We start from the raw sequence: 24,492 nt of genomic DNA on the forward strand, positions 1-24,492 counted from the left end.
GCTCCAACACAAGCTACCTTAAGAGCCGGTACGATGCGGGCAATGGGTGAAGTTCGTCAGGAGTACTGCATAAAAAAACGAGTGTGTTGTCGTGGCAGTTGGTGATCAAAGAAATAAAACAAAATAAAATCAATAAATAATAATGTCATAGACTTAAAGTCATACCTTTGAAGTCATAATGCATTGCAAGTGTTATTAGGGAATGTTGTGCTGTGTTTTCAAGCGCTTCAATGTGCTGCTCTGCAAGGTTTGGAGACAGCGGGTGCGTTCACGGAGATCATGAGCAGCCGGAGATCAAGAGCAGCCGCCGCAGGGGAGGGATACCATGGTAAATAGGTTACCTATTTAACATGGTATCTCTCCCCTGGGTGCGTTGTGTTTTCGTGAGCAATAATGCAGGAAAGCAGCGGGCGGGATGGCGAGCTTGTCCTGCTGCTCCAACACAAGCTACCTTAAGAGCCGGTACGATGCGGGCAATGGGTGAAGTTCGTCAGGAGTACTGCATAAAAAAACGAGTGTGTTGTCGTGGCAGTTGGTGATCAAAGAAATAAAACAAAATAAAATCAATAAATAATAATGTCATAGACTTAAAGTCATACCTTTGAAGTCATAATGAATTGCAAGTTTTATTAGGGAATGTTGTGCTGTGTTTTCAAGCGCTTCAATGTGCTGCTCTGCAAGGTTTGGAGACAGCGGGTGCGTTCACGGAGATCATGAGCAGCCGGAGATCAAGAGCAGCCGCCGCAGGGGAGGGATACCATGGTAATAGGTTACCTATTTACCATGGTATCTCTCCCCTGGGTGCGTTGTGTTTTCGTGAGCAATAATGCAGGAAAGCAGCGGGCGGGATGGCGAGCTTGTCCTGCTGCTCCAACACAAGCTACCTTAAGAGCTGGTACGATGCGGGCAATGGGTGAAGTTCGTCAGGAGTACTGCATAAAAAAACGAGTGTGTTGTCGTGGCAGTTGGTGATCAAAGAAATAAAACAAAATAAAATCAATAAATAATAATGTCATAGACTTAAAGTCATACCTTTGAAGTCATAATGCATTGCAAGTGTTATTAGGGAATGTTGTGCTGTGTTTTCAAGCGCTTCAATGTGCTGCTCTGCAAGGTTTGGAGACAGCGGGTGCGTTCACGGAGATCAAGAGCAGCCGCCGCAGGGGAGGGATACCATGGTAAATAGGTTACCTATTTACCATGGTATCTCTCCCCTGGGTGCGTTGTGTTTTGCTGAGCAATAATGCAGGAAAGCAGCGGGCGGGATGGCGAGCTTGTCCTGCTGCTCCAACACAAGCTACCTTAAGAGCCGGTACGATGCGGGCAATGGGTGAAGTTCGTCAGGAGTACTGCATAAAAAAACGAGTGTGTTGTCGTGGCAGTTGGTGATCAAAGAAATAAAACAAAATAAAATCAATAAATAATAATGTCATAGACTTAAAGTCATACCTTTGAAGTCATAATGCATTGCAAGTGTTATTAGGGAATGTTGTGCTGTGTTTTCAAGCGCTTCAATGTGCTGCTCTGCAAGGTTTGGAGACAGCGGGTGCGTTCACGGAGATCAAGAGCAGCCGCCGCAGGGGAGGGATACCATGGTAAATAGGTTACCTATTTACCATGGTATCTCTCCCCTGGGTGCGTTGTGTTTTCGTGAGCAATAATGCAGGAAAGCAGCGGGCGGGATGGCGAGCTTGTCCTGCTGCTCCAACACAAGCTAATTTAAGAGCCGGTATGATGCGGGCAATGGGTGAAGTTCGTCAGGAGTACTGCATAAAAAAACGAGTGTGTTGTCGTGGCAGTTGGTGATCAAAGAAATAAAACAAAATAAAATCTATAAATAATAATGTCATAGACTTAAAGTCATACCTTTGAAGTCATAATGCATTGCAAGTGTTATTAGGGAATGTTGTGCTGTGTTTTCAAGCGCTTCAATGTGCTGCTCTGCAAGGTTTGGAGACAGCGGGTGCGTTCACGGAGATCATGAGCAGCCGGAGATCAAGAGCAGCCATGGTATCTCTCCCCTGGGTGCGTTGTGTTTTCGTGAGCAATAATGCAGGAAAGCAGCGGGCGGGATGGCGAGCTTGTCCTGCTGCTCCAACACAAGCTACCTTAAGAGCCGGTACGATGCGGGCAATGGGTGAAGTTCGTCAGGAGTACTGCATAAAAAAACGAGTGTGTTGTCGTGGCAGTTGGTGATCAAAGAAATAAAACAAAATAAAATCAATAAATAATAATGTCATAGACTTAAAGTCATACCTTTGAAGTCATAATGCATTGCAAGTGTTATTAGGGAATGTTGTGCTGTGTTTTCAAGCGCTTCAATGTGCTGCTCTGCAAGGTTTGGAGACAGCGGGTGCGTTCACGGAGATCAAGAGCAGCCGCCGCAGGGGAGGGATACCATGGTAAATAGGTTACCTATTTACCATGGTATCTCTCCCCTGGGTGCGTTGTGTTTTCGTGAGCAATAATGCAGGAAAGCAGCGGGCGGGATGGCGAGCTTGTCCTGCTGCTCCAACACAAGCTAATTTAAGAGCCGGTATGATGCGGGCAATGGGTGAAGTTCGTCAGGAGTACTGCATAAAAAAACGAGTGTGTTGTCGTGGCAGTTGGTGATCAAAGAAATAAAACAAAATAAAATCTATAAATAATAATGTCATAGACTTAAAGTCATACCTTTGAAGTCATAATGCATTGCAAGTGTTATTAGGGAATGTTGTGCTGTGTTTTCAAGCGCTTCAATGTGCTGCTCTGCAAGGTTTGGAGACAGCGGGTGCGTTCACGGAGATCATGAGCAGCCGGAGATCAAGAGCAGCCATGGTATCTCTCCCCTGGGTGCGTTGTGTTTTCGTGAGCAATAATGCAGGATAGCAGCGGGCGGGATGGCGAGCTTGTCCTGCTGCTCCAACACAAGCTACCTTAAGAGCCGGTACGATGCGGGCAATGGGTGAAGTTCGTCAGGAGTACTGCATAAAAAAACGAGTGTGTTGTCGTGGCAGTTGGTGATCAAAGAAATAAAACAAAATAAAATCATTAAATAATAATGTCATAGACTTAAAGTCATACCTTTGAAGTCATAATGCATTGCAAGTGTTATTAGGGAATGTTGTGCTGTGTTTTCAAGCGCTTCAATGTGCTGCTCTGCAAGGTTTGGAGACAGCGGGTGCGTTCACGGAGATCAAGAGCAGCCGGAGATCAAGAGCAGCCGCCGCAGGGGAGGGATACCATGGTAAATAGGTTACCTATTTACCATGGTATCTCTCCCCTGGGTGCGTTGTGTTTTGGTGAGCAATAATGCAGGAAAGCAGCGGGCGGGATGGCGAGCTTGTCCTGCTGCTCCAACACAAGCTACCTTAAGAGCCGGTACGATGCGGGCAATGGGTGAAGTTCGTCAGGAGTACTGCATAAAAAAACGAGTGTGTTGTCGTGGCAGTTGGTGATCAAAGAAATAAAACAAAATAAAATCAATAAATAATAATGTCATAGACTTAAAGTCATACCTTTGAAGTCATAATGCATTGCAAGTGTTATTAGGGAATGTTGTGCTGTGTTTTCAAGCGCTTCAATGTGCTGCTCTGCAAGGTTTGGAGACAGCGGGTGCGTTCACGGAGATCAAGAGCAGCCGCCGCAGGGGAGGGATACCATGGTAAATAGGTTACCTATTTACCATGGTATCTCTCCCCTGGGTGCGTTGTGTTTTCGTGAGCAATAATGCAGGAAAGCAGCGGGCGGGATGGCGAGCTTGTCCTGCTGCTCCAACACAAGCTAATTTAAGAGCCGGTATGATGCGGGCAATGGGTGAAGTTCGTCAGGAGTACTGCATAAAAAAACGAGTGTGTTGTCGTGGCAGTTGGTGATCAAAGAAATAAAACAAAATAAAATCTATAAATAATAATGTCATAGACTTAAAGTCATACCTTTGAAGTCATAATGCATTGCAAGTGTTATTAGGGAATGTTGTGCTGTGTTTTCAAGCGCTTCAATGTGCTGCTCTGCAAGGTTTGGAGACAGCGGGTGCGTTCACGGAGATCATGAGCAGCCGGAGATCAAGAGCAGCCATGGTATCTCTCCCCTGGGTGCGTTGTGTTTTCGTGAGCAATAATGCAGGATAGCAGCGGGCGGGATGGCGAGCTTGTCCTGCTGCTCCAACACAAGCTACCTTAAGAGCCGGTACGATGCGGGCAATGGGTGAAGTTCGTCAGGAGTACTGCATAAAAAAACGAGTGTGTTGTCGTGGCAGTTGGTGATCAAAGAAATAAAACAAAATAAAATCATTAAATAATAATGTCATAGACTTAAAGTCATACCTTTGAAGTCATAATGCATTGCAAGTGTTATTAGGGAATGTTGTGCTGTGTTTTCAAGCGCTTCAATGTGCTGCTCTGCAAGGTTTGGAGACAGCGGGTGCGTTCACGGAGATCAAGAGCAGCCGGAGATCAAGAGCAGCCGCCGCAGGGGAGGGATACCATGGTAAATAGGTTACCTATTTACCATGGTATCTCTCCCCTGGGTGCGTTGTGTTTTGGTGAGCAATAATGCAGGAAAGCAGCGGGCGGGATGGCGAGCTTGTCCTGCTGCTCCAACACAAGCTACCTTAAGAGCCGGTACGATGCGGGCAATGGGTGAAGTTCGTCAGGAGTACTGCATAAAAAAACGAGTGTGTTGTCGTGGCAGTTGGTGATCAAAGAAATAAAACAAAATAAAATCAATAAATAATAATGTCATAGACTTAAAGTCATACCTTTGAAGTCATAATGCATTGCAAGTGTTATTAGGGAATGTTGTGCTGTGTTTTCAAGCGCTTCAATGTGCTGCTCTGCAAGGTTTGGAGACAGCGGGTGCGTTCACGGAGATCAAGAGCAGCCGCCGCAGGGGAGGGATACCATGGTAAATAGGTTACCTATTTACCATGGTATCTCTTCCCTGGGTGCGTTGTGTTTTCGTGAGCAATAATGCAGGAAAGCAGCGGGCGGGATGGCGAGCTTGTCCTGCTGCTCCAACACAAGCTAATTTAAGAGCCGGTATGATGCGGGCAATGGGTGAAGTTCGTCAGGAGTACTGCATAAAAAAACGAGTGTGTTGTCGTGGCAGTTGGTGATCAAAGAAATAAAACAAAATAAAATCTATAAATAATAATGTCATAGACTTAAAGTCATACCTTTGAAGTCATAATGCATTGCAAGTGTTATTAGGGAATGTTGTGCTGTGTTTTCAAGCGCTTCAATGTGCTGCTCTGCAAGGTTTGGAGACAGCGGGTGCGTTCACGGAGATCATGAGCAGCCGGAGATCAAGAGCAGCCATGGTATCTCTCCCCTGGGTGCGTTGTGTTTTCGTGAGCAATAATGCAGGAAAGCAGCGGGCGGGATGGCGAGCTTGTCCTGCTGCTCCAACACAAGCTACCTTAAGAGCCGGTACGATGCGGGCAATGGGTGAAGTTCGTCAGGAGTACTGCATAAAAAAACGAGTGTGTTGTCGTGGCAGTTGGTGATCAAAGAAATAAAACAAAATAAAATCAATAAATAATAATGTCATAGACTTAAAGTCATACCTTTGAAGTCATAATGCATTGCAAGTGTTATTAGGGAATGTTGTGCTGTGTTTTCAAGCGCTTCAATGTGCTGCTCTGCAAGGTTTGGAGACAGCGGGTGCGTTCACGGAGATCAAGAGCAGCCGCCGCAGGGGAGGGATACCATGGTAAATAGGTTACCTATTTACCATGGTATCCCTCCCCTGGGTGCGTTGTGTTTTCGTGAGCAATAATGCAGGAAAGCAGCGGGCGGGATGGCGAGCTTGTCCTGCTGCTCCAACACAAGCTAATTTAAGAGCCGGTATGATGCGGGCAATGGGTGAAGTTCGTCAGGAGTACTGCATAAAAAAACGAGTGCGTTGTCGTGGCAGTTGGTGATCAAAGAAATAAAACAAAATAAAATCTATAAATAATAATGTCATAGACTTAAAGTCATACCTTTGAAGTCATAATGCATTGCAAGTGTTATTAGGGAATGTTGTGCTGTGTTTTCAAGCGCTTCAATGTGCTGCTCTGCAAGGTTTGGAGACAGCGGGTGCGTTCACGGAGATCATGAGCAGCCGGAGATCAAGAGCAGCCATGGTATCTCTCCCCTGGGTGCGTTGTGTTTTCGTGAGCAATAATGCAGGATAGCAGCGGGCGGGATGGCGAGCTTGTCCTGCTGCTCCAACACAAGCTACCTTAAGAGCCGGTACGATGCGGGCAATGGGTGAAGTTCGTCAGGAGTACTGCATAAAAAAACGAGTGTGTTGTCGTGGCAGTTGGTGATCAAAGAAATAAAACAAAATAAAATCATTAAATAATAATGTCATAGACTTAAAGTCATACCTTTGAAGTCATAATGCATTGCAAGTGTTATTAGGGAATGTTGTGCTGTGTTTTCAAGCGCTTCAATGTGCTGCTCTGCAAGGTTTGGAGACAGCGGGTGCGTTCACGGAGATCATGAGCAGCCGGAGATCAAGAGCAGCCGCCGCAGGGGATGGATACCATGGTAAATAGGTTACCTATTTACCATGGTATCTCTCCCCTGGGTGCGTTGTGTTTTGGTGAGCAATAATGCAGGAAAGCAGCGGGCGGGATGGCGAGCTTGTCCTGCTGCTCCAACACAAGTTACCTTAAGAGCCGGTACGATGCGGGCAATGGGTGAAGTTCGTCAGGAGTACTGCATAAAAAAAACGAGTGTGTTGTCGTGGCAGTTGGTGATCAAAGAAATAAAACAAAATAAAATCAATAAATAATAATGTCATAGACTTAAAGTCATACCTTTGAAGTCATAATGCATTGCAAGTGTTATTAGGGAATGATTTGCTGTGTTTTCAAGCGCTTCAATGTGCTGCTCTGCAAGGTTTGGAGACAGCGGGTGCGTTCACGGAGATCATGAGCAGCCGGAGATCAAGAGCAGCCGCCGCAGGGGAGGGATACCATGGTAAATAGGTTACCTATTTACCATGGTATCTCTCCCCTGGGTGCGTTGTGTTTTCGTGAGCAATAATGCAGGAAAGCAGCGGGCGGGATGGCGAGCTTGTCCTGCTGCTCCAACACAAGCTACCTTAAGAGCCGGTACGATGCAGGCAATGGGTGAAGTTCGTCAGGAGTACTGCATAAAAAAAACGAGTGTGTTGTCGTGGCAGTTGGTAATCAAAGAAATAAAACAAAATAAAATCAATAAATAATAATGTCATAGACTTAAAGTCATACCTTTGAAGTCATAATGCATTGCAAGTGTTATTAGGGAATGTTGTGCTGTGTTTTCAAGCGCTTCAATGTGCTGCTCTGCAAGGTTTGGAGACAGCGGGTGCGTTCACGGAGATCATGAGCAGCCGGAGATCAAGAGCAGCCGCCGCAGGGGAGGGATACCATGGTAAATAGGTTACCTATTTACCATGGTATCTCTCCCCTGGGTGCATTGTGTTTTCGTGAGCAATAATGCAGGAAAGCAGCGGGCGGGATGGCGAGCTTGTCCTGCTGCTCCAACACAAGCTACCTTAAGAGCCGGTACGATGCGGGCAATGGGTGAAGTTCGTCAGGAGTACTGCATAAAAAAACGAGTGTGTTGTCGTGGCAGTTGGTGATCAAAGAAATAAAACAAAATAAAATCAATAAATAATAATGTCATAGACTTAAAGTCATACCTTTGAAGTCATAATGCATTGCAAGTGTTATTAGGGAATGTTGTGCTGTGTTTTCAAGCGCTTCAATGTGCTGCTCTGCAAGGTTTGGAGACAGCGGGTGCGTTCACGGAGATCATGAGCAGCCGGAGATCAAGAGCAGCCGCCGCAGGGGAGGGATACCATGGTAAATAGGTTACCTATTTCAATAAATAATAATAATAGGTTACCTATTTACCATGGTATCTCTCCCCTGGGTGCGTTGTGTTTTCGTGAGCAATAATGCAGGAAAGCAGCGGGCGGGATGGCGAGCTTGTCCTGCTGCTCCAACACAAGCTACCTTAAGAGCCGGTACGATGCGGGCAATGGGTGAAGTTCGTCAGGAGTACTGCATAAAAAACGAGTGTGTTGTCGTGGCAGTTGGTGATCAAAGAAATAAAACAAAATAAAATCAATAAATAATAATGTCATAGACTTAAAGTCATACCTTTGAAGTCATAATGCATTGCAAGTGTTATTAGGGAATGTTGTGCTGTGTTTTCAAGCGCTTCAATGTGCTGCTCTGCAAGGTTTGGAGACAGCGGGTGCGTTCACGGAGATCATGAGCAGCCGGAGATCAAGAGCAGCCGCCGCAGGGGAGGGATACCATGGTAAATAGGTTACCTATTTCAATAAATAATAATAATAGGTTACCTATTTACCATGGTATCTCTCCCCTGGGTGCGTTGTGTTTTCGTGAGCAATAATGCAGGAAAGCAGCGGGCGGGATGGCGAGCTTGTCCTGCTGCTCCAACACAAGCTACCTTAAGAGCCGGTACGATGCGGGCAATGGGTGAAGTTCGTCAGGAGTACTGCATAAAAAACGAGTGTGTTGTCGTGGCAGTTGGTGATCAAAGAAATAAAACAAAATAAAATCAATAAATAATAATGTCATAGACTTAAAGTCATACCTTTGAAGTCATAATGCATTGCAAGTGTTATTAGGGAATGTTGTGCTGTGTTTTCAAGCGCTTCAATGTGCTGCTCTGCAAGGTTTGGAGACAGCGGGTGCGTTCACGGAGATCATGAGCAGCCGGAGATCAAGAGCAGCCGCCGCAGGGGAGGGATACCATGGTAAATAGGTTACCTATTTACCATGGTATCTCTCCCCTGGGTGCGTTGTGTTTTCGTGAGCAATAATGCAGGAAAGCAGCGGGCGGGATGGCGAGCTTGTCCTGCTGCTCCAACACAAGCTACCTTAAGAGCCGGTACGATGCGGGCAATGGGTGAAGTTCGTCAGGAGTACTGCATAAAAAAAACGAGTGTGTTGTCGTGGCAGTTGGTGATCAAAGAAATAAAACAAAATAAAATCAATAAATAATAATGTCATAGACTTAAAGTCATACCTTTGAAGTCATAATGCATTGCAAGTGTTATTAGGGAATGTTGTGCTGTGTTTTCAAGCGCTTCAATGTGCTGCTCTGCAAGGTTTGGAGACAGCGGGTGCGTTCACGGAGATCATGAGCAGCCGGAGATCAAGAGCAGCCGCCGCAGGGGAGGGATACCATGGTAAATAAGTTACCTATTTACCATGGTATCTCTCCCCTGGGTGCGTTGTGTTTTGGTGAGCAATAATGCAGGAAAGCAGCGGGCGGGATGGCGAGCTTGTCCTGCTGCTCCAACACAAGCTACCTTAAGAGCCGGTACGATGCGGGCAATGGGTGAAGTTCGTCAGGAGTACTGCATAAAAAAACGAGTGTGTTGTCGTGGCAGTTGGTGATCAAAGAAATAAAACAAAATAAAATCAATAAATAATAATGTCATAGACTTAAAGTCATACCTTTGAAGTCATAATGCATTGCAAGTGTTATTAGGGAATGTTGTGCTGTGTTTTCAAGCGCTTCAATGTGCTGCTCTGCAAGGTTTGGAGACAGCGGGTGCGTTCACGGAGATCATGAGCAGCCGGAGATCAAGAGCAGCCGCCGCAGGGGAGGGATACCATGGTAAATAGGTTACCTATTTCAATAAATAATAATAATAGGTTACCTATTTACCATGGTATCTCTCCCCTGGGTGCGTTGTGTTTTCGTGAGCAATAATGCAGGAAAGAAGCGGGCGGGATGGCGAGCTTGTCCTGCTGCTCCAACACAAGCTACCTTAAGAGCCGGTACGATGCGGGCAATGGGTGAAGTTCGTCAGGAGTACTGCATAAAAAACGAGTGTGTTGTCGTGGCAGTTGGTGATCAAAGAAATAAAACAAAATAAAATCAATAAATAATAATGTCATAGACTTAAAGTCATACCTTTGAAGTCATAATGCATTGCAAGTGTTATTAGGGAATGTTGTGCTGTGTTTTCAAGCGCTTCAATGTGCTGCTCTGCAAGGTTTGGAGACAGCGGGTGCGTTCACGGAGATCATGAGCAGCCGGAGATCAAGAGCAGCCGCCGCAGGGGAGGGATACCATGGTAAATAGGTTACCTATTTACCATGGTATCTCTCCCCTGGGTGCGTTGTGTTTTCGTGAGCAATAATGCAGGAAAGCAGCGGGCGGGATGGCGAGCTTGTCCTGCTGCTCCAACACAAGCTACCTTAAGAGCCGGTACGATGCGGGCAATGGGTGAAGTTCGTCAGGAGTACTGCATAAAAAAAACGAGTGTGTTGTCGTGGCAGTTGGTGATCAAAGAAATAAAACAAAATAAAATCAATAAATAATAATGTCATAGACTTAAAGTCATACCTTTGAAGTCATAATGCATTGCAAGTGTTATTAGGGAATGTTGTGCTGTGTTTTCAAGCGCTTCAATGTGCTGCTCTGCAAGGTTTGGAGACAGCGGGTGCGTTCACGGAGATCATGAGCAGCCGGAGATCAAGAGCAGCCGCCGCAGGGGAGGGATACCATGGTAAATAGGTTACCTATTTACCATGGTATCTCTCCCCTGGGTGCGTTGTGTTTTCGTGAGCAATAATGCAGGAAAGCAGCGGGCGGGATGGCGAGCTTGTCCTGCTGCTCCAACACAAGCTACCTTAAGAGCCGGTACGATGCGGGCAATGGGTGAAGTTCGTCAGGAGTACTGCATAAAAAAACGAGTGTGTTGTCGTGGCAGTTGGTGATCAAAGAAATAAAACAAAATAAAATCAATAAATAATAATGTCATAGACTTAAAGTCATACCTTTGAAGTCATAATGCATTGCAAGTGTTATTAGGGAATGTTGTGCTGTGTTTTCAAGCGCTTCAATGTGCTGCTCTGCAAGGTTTGGAGACAGCGGGTGCGTTCACGGAGATCATGAGCAGCCGGAGATCAAGAGCAGCCGCCGCAGGGGAGGGATACCATGGTAAATAGGTTACCTATTTCAATAAATAATAATAATAGGTTACCTATTTACCATGGTATCTCTCCCCTGGGTGCGTTGTGTTTTCGTGAGCAATAATGCAGGAAAGCAGCGGGCGGGATGGCGAGCTTGTCCTGCTGCTCCAACACAAGCTACCTTAAGAGCCGGTACGATGCGGGCAATGGGTGAAGTTCGTCAGGAGTACTGCATAAAAAAACGAGTGTGTTGTCGTGGCAGTTGGTGATCAAAGAAATAAAACAAAATAAAATCAATAAATAATAATGTCATAGACTTAAAGTCATACCTTTGAAGTCATAATGCATTTCAAGTGTTATTAGGGAATGTTGTGCTGTGTTTTCAAGCGCTTCAATGTGCTGCTCTGCAAGGTTTGGAGACAGCGGGTGCGTTCACGGATATCATGAGCAGCCGGAGATCAAGAGCAGCCGCCGCAGGGGAGGGATACCATGGTAAATAGGTTACCTATTTACCATGGTATCTCTCCCCTGGGTGCATTGTGTTTTCGTGAGCAATAATGCAGGAAAGCAGCGGGCGGGATGGCGAGCTTGTCCTGCTGCTCCAACACAAGCTACCTTAAGAGCCGGTACGATGCGGGCAATGGGTGAAGTTCGTCAGGAGTACTGCATAAAAAAAACGAGTGTGTTGTCGTGGCAGTTGGTGATCAAAGAAATAAAACAAAATAAAATCAATAAATAATAATGTCATAGACTTAAAGTCATACCTTTGAAGTCATAATGCATTGCAAGTGTTATTAGGGAATGTTGTGCTGTGTTTTCAAGCGCTTCAATGTGCTGCTCTGCAAGGTTTGGAGACAGCGGGTGCGTTCACGGAGATCATGAGCAGCCGGAGATCAAGAGCAGCCGCCGCAGGGGAGGGATACCATGGTAAATAGGTTACCTATTTACCATGGTATCTCTCCCCTGGGTGCATTGTGTTTTCGTGAGCAATAATGCAGGAAAGCAGCGGGCGGGATGGCGAGCTTGTCCTGCTGCTCCAACACAAGCTACCTTAAGAGCCGGTACGATGTGGGCAATGGGTGAAGTTCGTCAGGAGTACTGCATAAAAAAAACGAGTGTGTTGTCGTGGCAGTTGGTGATCAAAGAAAAAAAACAAAATAAAATCAATAAATAATAATGTCATAGACTTAAAGTCATAACTTTGAAGTCATAATGCATTGCAAGTGTTATTAGGGAATGTTGTGCTGTGTTTTCAAGCGCTTCAATGTGCTGCTCTGCAAGGTTTGGAGACAGCGGGTGCGTTCACGGAGATCATGAGCAGCCGGAGATCAAGAGCAGCCGCCGCAGGGGAGGGATACGATGGTAAATAGGTTACCTATTTACCATGGTATCTCTCCCCTGGGTGCGTTGTGTTTTCGTGAGCAATAATGCAGGAAAGCAGCGGGCGGGATGGCGAGCTTGTCCTGCTGCTCCAACACAAGCTACCTTAAGAGCCGGTACGATGCGGGCAATGGGTGAAGTTCGTCAGGAGTACTGCATAAAAAAACGAGTGTGTTGTCGTGGCAGTTGGTGATCAAAGAAATAAAACAAAATAAAATCAATAAATAATAATGTCATAGACTTAAAGTCATACCTTTGAAGTCATAATGCATTGCAAGTGTTATTAGGGAATGTTGTGCTGTGTTTTCAAGCGCTTCAATGTGCTGCTCTGCAAGGTTTGGAGACAGCGGGTGCGTTCACGGAGATCATGAGCAGCGGAGATCAAGAGCAGCCGCCGCAGGGGAGGGATACCATGGTAAATAGTTTACCTATTTACCATGGTATCTCTCCCCTGGGTGCGTTGTGTTTTCGTGAGCAATAATGCAGGAAAGCAGCGGGCGGGATGGCGAGCTTGTCCTGCTGCTCCAACACAAGCTACCTTAAGAGCCGGTACGATGCGGGCAATGGGTGAAGTTCGTCAGGAGTACTGCATAAAAAAACGAGTGTGTTGTCGTGGCAGTTGGTGATCAAAGAAATAAAACAAAATAAAATCAATAAATAATAATGTCATAGACTTAAAGTCATACCTTTGAAGTCATAATGCATTGCAAGTGTTATTAGGGAATGTTGTGCTGTGTTTTCAAGCGCTTCAATGTGCTGCTCTGCAAGGTTTGGAGACAGCGGGTGCGTTCACGGAGATCATGAGCAGCCGGAGATCAAGAGCAGCCGCCGCAGGGGAGGGATACCATGGTAAATAGGTTACCTATTTACCATGGTATCTCTCCCCTGGGTGCGTTGTGTTTTCGTGAGCAATAATGCAGGAAAGCAGCGGGCGGGATGGCGAGCTTGTCCTGCTGCTCCAACACAAGCTACCTTAAGAGCCGGTACGATGCGGGCAATGGGTGAAGTTCGTCAGGAGTACTGCATAAAAAAACGAGTGTGTTGTCGTGTTGTCATCGTACCGGCTCTTAAGGTGATCAAAGAAATAAAACAAAATAAAATCAATAAATAATAATGTCATAGACTTAAAGTCATACCTTTGAAGTCATAATGCATTGCAAGTGTTATTAGGGAATGTTGTGCTGTGTTTTCAAGCGCTTCAATGTGCTGCTCTGCAAGGTTTGGAGACAGCGGGTGCGTTCACGGAGATCATGAGCAGCCGGAGATCAAGAGCAGCCGCCGCAGGGGAGGGATACCATGGTAAATAGGTTACCTATTTACCATGGTATCTCTCCCCTGGGTGCGTTGTGTTTTCGTGAGCAATAATGCAGGAAAGCAGCGGGCGGGGTGGCGAGCTTGTCCTGCTGCTCCAACACAAGCTACCTTAAGAGCCGGTACGATGCGGGCAATGGGTGAAGTTCGTCAGGAGTACTGCATAAAAAAACGAGTGTGTTGTCGTGGCAGTTGGTGATCAAAGAAATAAAACAAAATAAAATCAATAAATAATAATGTCATAGACTTAAAGTCATACCTTTGAAGTCATAATGCATTGCAAGTGTTATTAGGGAATGTTGTGCTGTGTTTTCAAGCGCTTCAATGTGCTGCTCTGCAAGGTTTGGAGACAGCGGGTGCGTTCACGGAGATCATGAGCAGCCGGAGATCAAGAGCAGCCGCCGAAGGGGAGGGATACCATGGTAAATAGGTTACCTATTTACCATGGTATCTCTCCCCTGGGTGCGTTGTGTTTTCGTGAGCAATAATGCAGGAAAGCAGCGGGCGGGATGGCGAGCTTGTCCTGCTGCTCCAACACAAGCTACCTTAAGAGCCGGTACGATGCGGGCAATGGGTGAAGTTCGTCAGGAGTACTGCATAAAAAAAACGAGTGTGTTGTCGTGGCAGTTGGTGATCAAAGAAATAAAACAAAATAAAATCAATAAATAATAATGTCATAGACTTAAAGTCATACCTTTGAAGTCATAATGCATTGCAAGTGTTATTAGGGAATGTTGTGCTGTGTTTTCAAGCGCTTCAATGTGCTGCTCTGCAAGGTTTGGAGACAGCGGGTGCGTTCACGGAGATCATGAGCAGCCGGAGATCAAGAGCAGCAGCCGCAGGGGAGGGATACCGTGGTAAATAGGTTACCTATTTACCATGGTATCTCTCCCCTGGGTGCGTTGTGTTTTCGTGAGCAATAATGCAGGAAAGCAGCGGGCGGGATGGCGAGCTTGTCCTGCTGCTCCAACACAAGCTACCTTAAGAGCCGGTACGATGCGGGCAATGAGTGAAGTTCTTCAGGAGTACTGCATAAAAATACGAGTGTGTTGTCGTGGCAGTTGGTGATCAAAGAAATAAAACAAAATAAAATCAATAAATAATAATGTCATAGACTTAAAGTCATACCTTTGAAGTCATAATGCATTGCAAGTGTTATTATGGAATGTTGTGCTGTGTTTTCAAGCGCTTCAATGTGCTGCTCTGCAAGGTTTGGAGACAGCGCGTGCGTTCACGGAGATCATGAGCAGCCGGAGATCAAGAGCAGCCGCCGCAGGGGAGGGATACCATGGTAAATAGGTTACCTATTTACCATGGTATCTCTCCCCTGGGTGCGTTGTGTTTTCGTGAGCAATAATGCAGGAAAGCAGCGGGCGGGATGGCGAGCTTGTCCTGCTGCTCCAACACAAGCTACCTTAAGAGCCGGTACGATGCGGGCAATGGGTGAAGTTCGTCAGGAGTACTGCATAAAAAAACGAGTGTGTTGTCGTGGCAGTTGGTGATCAAAGAAATAAAACAAAATAAAATCAATAAATAATAATGTCATAGACTTAAAGTCATACCTCTGAAGTCATAATGCATTGCAAGTGTTATTAGGGAATGTTGTGCTGTGTTTTCAAGCGCTTCAATGTGCTGCTCTGCAAGGTTTGGAGACAGCGGGTGCGTTCACGGAGATCATGAGCAGCCGGAGATCAAGAGCAGCCGCCGCAGGGGAGGGATACCATGGTAAATAGGTTACCTATTTACCATGGTATCTCTCCCCTGGGTGCGTTGTGTTTTCGTGAGCAATAATGCAGGAAAGCAGCGGGCGGGATGGCGAGCTTGTCCTGCTGCTCCAACACAAGCTACCTTAAGAGCCGGTACGATGCGGGCAATGGGTGAAGTTCGTCAGGAGTACTGCATAAAAAAACGAGTGTGTTGTCGTGGCAGTTGGTGATCAAAGAAATAAAACAAAATAAAATCAATAAATAATAATGTCATAGACCTAAAGCCATACCTTTGAAGTTTGGAGACAGCGGGTGCGTTCACGGAGATCAAGAGCAGCCGCCGCAGGGGAGGGATACCATGGTAAATAGGTTACCTATTTACCATGGTATCTCTCCCCTGGGTGCGTTGTGTTTTCGTGAGCAATAATGCAGGAAAGCAGCGGGCGGGATGGCGAGCTTGTCCTGCTGCTCCAACACAAGCTACCTTAAGAGCCGGTACGATGCGGGCAATGGGTGAAGTTCGTCAGGAGTACTGCATAAAAAAACGAGTGTGTTGTCGTGGCAGTTGGTGATCAAAGAAATAAAACAAAATAAAATCAATAAATAATAATGTCATAGACTTAAAGTCATACCTCTGAAGTCATAATGCATTGCAAGTGTTATTAGGGAATGTTGTGCTGTGTTTTCAAGCGCTTCAATGTGCTGCTCTGCAAGGTTTGGAGACAGCGGGTGCGTTCACGGAGATCATGAGCAGCCGGAGATCAAGAGCAGCCGCCGCAGGGGAGGGATACCATGGTAAATAGGTTACCTATTTACCATGGTATCTCTCCCCTGGGTGCGTTGTGTTTTCGTGAGCAATAATGCAGGAAAGCAGCGGGCGGGATGGCGAGCTTGTCCTGCTGCTCCAACACAAGCTACCTTAAGAGCCGGTACGATGCGGGCAATGGGTGAAGTTCGTCAGGAGTACTGCATAAAAAAACGAGTGTGTTGTCGTGGCAGTTGGTGATCAAAGAAATAAAACAAAATAAAATCAATAAATAATAATGTCATAGACCTAAAGCCATACCTTTGAAGTTTGGAGACAGCGGGTGCGTTCACGGAGATCAAGAGCAGCCGCCGCAGGGGAGGGATACCATGGTAAATAGGTTACCTATTTACCATGGTATCTCTCCCCTTGGTGCGTTGTGTTTTGGTGAGCAATAATGCAGGAAAGCAGCGGGTGGGATGGCGAGCTTGTCCTGCTGCTCCAACACAAGCTACCTTAAGAGCCGGTACGATGCGGGCAATGGGTGAAGTTCGTCAGGAGTACTGCATAAAAAAACGAGTGTGTTGTCGTGGCAGTTGGTGATCAAAGAAATAAAACAAAATAAAATCAATAAATAATAATGTCATAGACTTAAAGTCATACCTTTGAAGTCATAATGCATTGCAAGTGTTATTAGGGAATGTTGTGCTGTGTTTTCAAGCGCTTCAATGTGCTGCTCTGCAAGGTTTGGAGACAGCGGGTTCGTTCACGGAGATCATGAGCAGCCGGAGATCAAGAGCAGCCGCCGCAGGGGAGGGATACCATGGTAAATAGGTTACCTATTTACCATGGTATCTCTCCCCTGGGTGCGTTGTGTTTTCGTGAGCAATAATGCAGGAAAGCAGCGGGCGGGATGGCGAGCTTGTCCTGCTGCTCCAACACAAGCTACCTTAAGAGCCGGTACGATGCGGGCAATGGGTGAAGTTCGTCAGGAGTACTGCATAAAAAAAACGAGTGTGTTGTCGTGGCAGTTGGTGATCAAAGAAATAAAACAAAATAAAATCAATAAATAATAATGTCATAGACTTAAAGTTATACCTTTGAAGTCATAATGCATTGCAAGTGTTATTAGGGAATGTTGTGCTGTGTTTTCAAGCGCTTCAATGTGCTGCTCTGCAAGGTTTGGAGACAGCGGGTGCGTTCACGGAGATCATGAGCAGCCGGAGATCAAGAGCAGCCGCCGCAGGGGAGGGATACCATGGTAAATAGATTACCTATTTACCATGGTATCTCTCCCCTGGGTGCGTTGTGTTTTGGTGAGCAATAATGCAGGAAAGCAGCGGGCGGGATGGCGAGCTTGTCCTGCTGCTCCAACACAAGCTACCTTAAGAGCCGGTACGATGCGGGCAATGGGTGAAGTTCGTCAGGAGTACTGCATAAAAAAACGAGTGTGTTGTCGTGGCAGTTGGTGATCAAAGAAATAAAACAAAATAAAATCAATAAATAATAATGTCATAGACTTAAAGTCATACCTTTGAAGTCATAATGCATTGCAAGTGTTATTAGGGAATGTTGTGCTGTGTTTTCAAGCGCTTCAATGTGCTGCTCTGCAAGGTTTGGAGACAGCGGGTGCGTTCACGGAGATCATGAGCAGCCGGAGATCAAGAGCAGCCGCCGCAGGGGAGGGATACCATGGTAAATAGGTTACCTATTTACCATGGTATCTCTCCCCTGGGTGCGTTGTGTTTTCGTGAGCAGTAATGCAGGAAAGCAGCGGGCGGGATGGCGAGCTTGTCCTGCGGCTCCAACACAAGCTACCTTAAGAGCCGGTACGATGCGGGCAATGGGTGAAGTTCGTCAGGAGTACTGCATAAAAAAACGAGTGTGTTGTCGTGGCAGTTGGTGATCAAAGAAATAAAACAAAATAAAATCAATAAATAATAATGTCATAGACTTAAAGTCATACCTTTGAAGTCATAATGCATTGCAAGTGTTATTAGGGAATGTTGTGCTGTGTTTTCAAGCGCTTCAATGTGCTGCTCTGCAAGGTTTGGAGACAGCGGGTGCGTTCACGGAGATCATGAGCAGCCGGAGATCAAGAGCAGCAGCCGCAGGGGAGGGATACCATGGTAAATAGGTTACCTATTTACCATGGTATCTCTCCCCTGGGTGCGTTGTGTTTTGGTGAGCAATAATGCAGGAAAGCAGCGGGCGGGATGGCGAGCTTGTCCTGCTGCTCCAACACAAGCTACCTTAAGAGCCTGTACGATGCGGGCAATGGGTGAAGTTCGTCAGGAGTACTGCATAAAAAAACGAGAATGTTGTCGTGGCAGTTGGTGATCAAAGAAATAAAACAAAATAAAATCAATAAATAATAATGTCATAGACTTAAAGTCATACCTTTGAAGTCATAATGCATTGCAAGTGTTATTAGGGAATGTTGTGCTGTGTTTTCAAGCGCTTCAATGTGCTGCTCTGCAAGGTTTGGAGACAGCGGGTGCGTTCACGGAGATCAAGAGCAGCCGGAGATCAAGAGCAGCCGCCACAGGGGAGGGATACCATGGTAAATAGGTTACCTATTCACCATGGTATCTCTCCCCTGGGTGCGTTGTGTTTTCGTGAGCAATAATGCAGGAAAGCAGCGGGCGGGATGGCGCGCTTGTCCTGCTGCTCCAACACAAGCTACCTTAAGAGCCGGTACGATGCGGGCAATGGGTGAAGTTCGTCAGGAGTACTGCATAAAAAAAACGAGTGTGTTGTCGTGGCAGTTGGTGATCAAAGTAATAAAACAAAATAAAATCAATAAATAATAATGTCATAGACTTAAAGTCATACCTTTGAAGTCATAATGCATTGCAAGTGTTATTATGGAATGTTGTGCTGTGTTTTCAAGCGCTTCAATGTGCTGCTCTGCAAGGTTTGGAGACAGCGCGTGCGTTCACGGAGATCAAGAGCAGCCGGAGATCAAGAGCAGCCGCCGCAGGGGAGGGATACCATGGTAAATAGGTTACCTATTTACCATGGTATCTCTCCCCTGGGTGCGTTGTGTTTTCGTGAGCAATAATGCAGGAAAGTAGCAGGCGGGATGGCGAGCTTGTCCTGCTGCTCCAACACAAGCTACCTTAAGAGCCGGTACGATGAGGGCAATGGGTGAAGTTCGTCAGGAGTACTGCATAAAAAAACGAGTGTGTTGTCGTGGCAGTTGGTGATCAAAGAAATAAAACAAAATAAAATCAATAAATAATAATGTCATAGACTTAAAGTCATACCTTTGAAGTCATAATGCATTGCAAGTGTTATTAGGGAATGTTGTGCTGTGTTTTCAAGCGCTTCAATGTGCTGCTCTGCAAGGTTTGGAGACAGCGGATGCGTTCACGGAGATCATGAGCAGCCGGAGATCAAGAGCAGCCGCCGCAGGGGAGGGATACCATGGTAAATAGGTTACCTATTTACCATGGTATCTCTCACCTGGGTGCGTTGTGTTTTCGTGAGCAATAATGCAGGAAAGCAGCGGGCGGGATGGCGAGCTTGTCCTGCTGCTCCAACACAAGCTACCTTAAGAGCCGGTACGATGCGGGCAATGGGTGAAGTTCGTCAGGAGTACTGCATAAAAAAACGAGTGTGTTGTCGTGGCAGTTGGTGATCAACGAAATTAAACAAAATAAAATCAATAAATAATAATGTCATAGACTTAAAGTCATACCTTTGAAGTCATAAAGCATTACAAGTGTTATTAGGGAATGTTGTGCTGTGTTTTCAAGCGCTTCAATGTGTTGCTCTGCAAGGTTTGGAGACAGCGGGTGCGTTCACGGAGATCAAGAGCAGCCGGCGCAAAACACAAGGCACCCAGGGGAGAGATACCATGGTAAATAGGTTACCTATTTACCTATTTTTGTTTCGGCGAACGGTTTTGGTGAGCAGTAATGCAGGAAAGCAGCGGGCGGGAAGGCGAGCTTGTCCTGCTGCTCCAACACAAGCTACCTTAAGAGCCGGTACGATGCGGGCAATGGGTGAAGTTCGTCAGGAGTACTGCATAAAAAAACGAGTGTGTTGTCGTGGCAGTTGGTGATCAAAGAAATAAAACAAAATAAAATCAATAAATAATAATGTCATAGACTTAAAGTCATACCTTTGAAGTCATAATGCATTGCAAGTTTTATTATGGAATGTTGTGCTGTGTTTTCAAGCGCTTCAATGTGCTGCTCTGCAAGGTTTGGAGACAGCGCGTGCGTTCACAGAGATCAAGAGCAGCCGGAGATCAAGTGCAGCCGCCGCAGGGGAGGGATACCATGGTAAATAGGTTACCTCTTTAGCATGGTATCTCTCCCCTTGGTGCGTTGTGTTTTGGTGAGCAATAATGCAGGAAAGCAGCGGGCGGGATGGCGAGCTTGTCCTGCTGCTCCAACACAAGCTACCTTAAGAGCCGGTACGATGCGGGCAATGGGTGAAGTTCGTCAGGAGTACTGCATAAAAAAACGAGTGTGTTGTCGTGGCAGTTGGTTATCAAAGAAATAAAACAAAATAAAATCAATAAATAATAATGTCATAGACTTAAAGTCATACCTTTGAAGTCATAATGCATTGCAAGTGTTATTAGGGAATGTTGTGCTGTGTTTTCAAGCGCTTCAATGTGATGCTCTGCAAGGTTTGGAGACAGCGCGTGCGTTCACGGAGATCAAGAGCAGCCGGAGATCAAGAGCAGCCGCCGCAGGGGAGGGATACCATGGTAAATAGGTTACCTATTTACCATGGTATCTCTCCCCTGGGTGCGTTGTGTTTTCGTGAGCAATAATGCAGGAAAGCAGCGGGCGGGATGGCGAGCTTGTCCTGCTGCTCCAACACAAGCTACCTTAAGAGCCGGTACGATGCGGGCAATGGGTGAAGTTCGTCAGGAGTACTGCATAAAAAAACGAGTGTGTTGTCGTGGCAGTTGGTGATCAAAGAAATAAAACAAAATAAAATCAATAAATAATAATGTCATAGACATAAAGCCATACCTTTGAAGTTTGGAGACAGCGGGTGCGTTCACGGAGATCAAGAGCAGCCGCCGCAGGGGAGGGATACCATGGTAAATAGGTTACCTATAGGTTACCTATTTACCATGGTATCTCTCCCCTTGGTGCGTTGTGTTTTGGTGAGCAATAATGCAGGAAAGCAGCGGGTGGGATGGCGAGCTTGTCCTGCTGCTCCAACACAAGCTAACTTAAGAGCCGGTACGATGCGGGCAATGGGTGAAGTTCGTCAGGAGTACTGCATAAAAAAACGAGTGTGTTGTCGTGGCAGTTGGTGATCAAAGAAATAAAACAAAATAAAATCAATAAATAATAATGTCATAGACTTAAAGTCATACCTTTGAAGTCATAATGCATTGCAAGTGTTATTAGGGAATGTTGTGCTGTGTTTTCAAGCGCTTCAATGTGCTGCTCTGCAAGGTTTGGAGACAGCGGGTTCGTTCACGGAGATCATGAGCAGCCGGAGATCAAGAGCAGCCGCCGCAGGGGAGGGATACCATGGTAAATAGGTTACCTATTTACCATGGTATCTCTCCCCTGGGTGCGTTGTGTTTTCGTGAGCAATAATGCAGGAAAGCAGCGGGCGGGATGGCGAGCTTGTCCTGCTGCTCCAACACAAGCTACCTTAAGAGCCGGTACGATGCGGGCAATGAGTGAAGTTCGTCAGGAGTACTGCATAAAAATACGAGTGTGTTGTCGTGGCAGTTGGTGATCAAAGAAATAAAACAAAATAAAATCAATAAATAATAATGTCATAGACTTAAAGTCATACCTTTGAAGTCATAATGCATTGCAAGTGTTATTAGGGAATGTTGTGCTGTGTTTTCAAGCGCTTCAATGTGCTGCTCTGCAAGGTTTGGAGACAGCGGGTGCGTTCACGGAGATCATGAGCAGCCGGAGATCAAGAGCAGCCGCCGCAGGGGAGGGATACCATGGTAAATAGGTTACCTATTTACCATGGTATCTCTCCCCTGGGTGCGTTGTGTTTTCGTGAGCAATAATGCAGGAAAGCAGCGGGCGGGGTGGCGAGCTTGTCCTGCTGCTCCAACACAAGCTACCTTAAGAGCCGGTACGATGCGGGCAATGGGTGAAGTTCGTCAGGAGTACTGCATAAAAAAACGAGTGTGTTGTCGTGTTGTCATCGTACCGGCTCTTAAGGTGATCAAAGAAATAAAACAAAATAAAATCAATAAATAATAATGTCATAGACTTAAAGTCATACCTCTGAAGTCATAATGCATTGCAAGTGTTATTAGGGAATGTTGTGCTGTGTTTTCAAGCGCTTCAATGTGCTGCTCTGCAAGGTTTGGAGACAGCGGGTGCGTTCACGGAGATCATGAGCAGCCGGAGATCAAGAGCAGCCGCCGCAGGGGAGGGATACCATGGTAAATAGGTTACCTATTTACCATGGTATCTCTCCCCTGGGTGCGTTGTGTTTTCGTGAGCAATAATGCAGGAAAGCAGCGGGCGGGATGGCGAGCTTGTCCTGCTGCTCCAACACAAGCTACCTTAAGAGCCGGTACGATGCGGGCAATGGGTGAAGTTCGTCAGGAGTACTGCATAAAAAAACGAGTGTGTTGTCGTGGCAGTTGGTGATCAAAGAAATAAAACAAAATAAAATCAATAAATAATAATGTCATAGACTTAAAGTCATACCTTTGAAGTCATAATGCATTGCAAGTGTTATTAGGGAATGTTGTGCTGTGTTTTCAAGCGCTTCAATGTGCTGCTCTGCAAGGTTTGGAGACAGCGGGTGCGTTCACGGAGATCATGAGCAGCCGGAGATCAAGAGCAGCCGCCGCAGGGGAGGGATACCATGGTAAATAGGTTACCTATTTACCATGGTATCTCTCCCCTGGGTGCGTTGTGTTTTCGTGAGCAATAATGCAGGAAAGCAGCGGGCGGGGTGGCGAGCTTGTCCTGCTGCTCCAACACAAGCTACCTTAAGAGCCGGTACGATGCGGGCAATGGGTGAAGTTCGTCAGGAGTACTGCATAAAAAAACGAGTGTGTTGTCGTGTTGTCATCGTACCGGCTCTTAAGGTGATCAAAGAAATAAAACAAAATAAAATCAATAAATAATAATGTCATAGACTTAAAGTCATACCTCTGAAGTCATAATGCATTGCAAGTGTTATTAGGGAATGTTGTGCTGTGTTTTCAAGCGCTTCAATGTGCTGCTCTGCAAGGTTTGGAGACAGCGGGTGCGTTCACGGAGATCATGAGCAGCCGGAGATCAAGAGCAGCCGCCGCAGGGGAGGGATACCATGGTAAATAGGTTACCTATTTACCATGGTATCTCTCCCCTGGGTGCGTTGTGTTTTCGTGAGCAATAATGCAGGAAAGCAGCGGGCGGGATGGCGAGCTTGTCCTGCTGCTCCAACACAAGCTACCTTAAGAGCCGGTACGATGCGGGCAATGGGTGAAGTTCGTCAGGAGTACTGCATAAAAAAACGAGTGTGTTGTCGTGGCAGTTGGTGATCAAAGAAATAAAACAAAATAAAATCAATAAATAATAATGTCATAGACTTAAAGTCATACCTTTGAAGTCATAATGCATTGCAAGTGTTATTAGGGAATGTTGTGCTGTGTTTTCAAGCGCTTCAATGTGCTGCTCTGCAAGGTTTGGAGACAGCGGGTGCGTTCACGGAGATCATGAGCAGCCGGAGATCAAGAGCAGCCGCCGCATGGGAGGGATACCATGGTAAATAGGTTACCTATTTACCATGGTATCTCTCCCCTGGGTGCGTTGTGTTTTGGTGAGCAATAATGCAGGAAAGCAGCGGGCGGGATGGCGAGCTTGTCCTGCTGCTCCAACACAAGCTACCTTAAGAGCCGGTACGATGCGGGCAATGGGTGAAGTTCGTCAGGAGTACTGCTTAAAAAAAAACGAGTGTGTTGTCGTGGCAGTTGGTGATCAAAGAAATAAAACAAAATAAAATCAATAAATAATAATGTCATAGACTTAAAGTCATACCTTTGAAGTCATAATGCATTGCAAGTGTTATTAGGGAATGTTGTGCTGTGTTTTCAAGCGCTTCAATGTGCTGCTCTGCAAGGTTTGGAGACAGCGGGTGCGTTCACGGAGATCATGAGCAGCCGGAGATCAAGAGCAGCCGCCGCAGGGGAGGGATCTCTCCCCTGGGTGCGTTGTGTTTTCGTGAGCAATAATGCAGGAAAGCAGCGGGCGGGATGGCGAGCTTGTCCTGCTGCTCCAACACAAGCTACCTTAAGAGCCGGTACGATGCGGGCAATGGGTGAAGTTCGTCAGAAGTACTGCATAAAAAACGAGTGTGTTGTCGTGGCAGTTGATGATCAAAGAAATAAAACAAAATAAAATCAATAAATAATAATGTCATAGACTTAAAGTCATACCTTTGAAGTCATAATGCATTGCAAGTGTTATTAGGGAATGTTGTGC

The sequence above is a fragment of the Acipenser ruthenus genome, chromosome 5 (assembly GCF_902713425.1).
Source record: "Acipenser ruthenus chromosome 5, fAciRut3.2 maternal haplotype, whole genome shotgun sequence".
Taxonomy (NCBI): Eukaryota; Metazoa; Chordata; class Actinopteri; order Acipenseriformes; family Acipenseridae; genus Acipenser; species Acipenser ruthenus.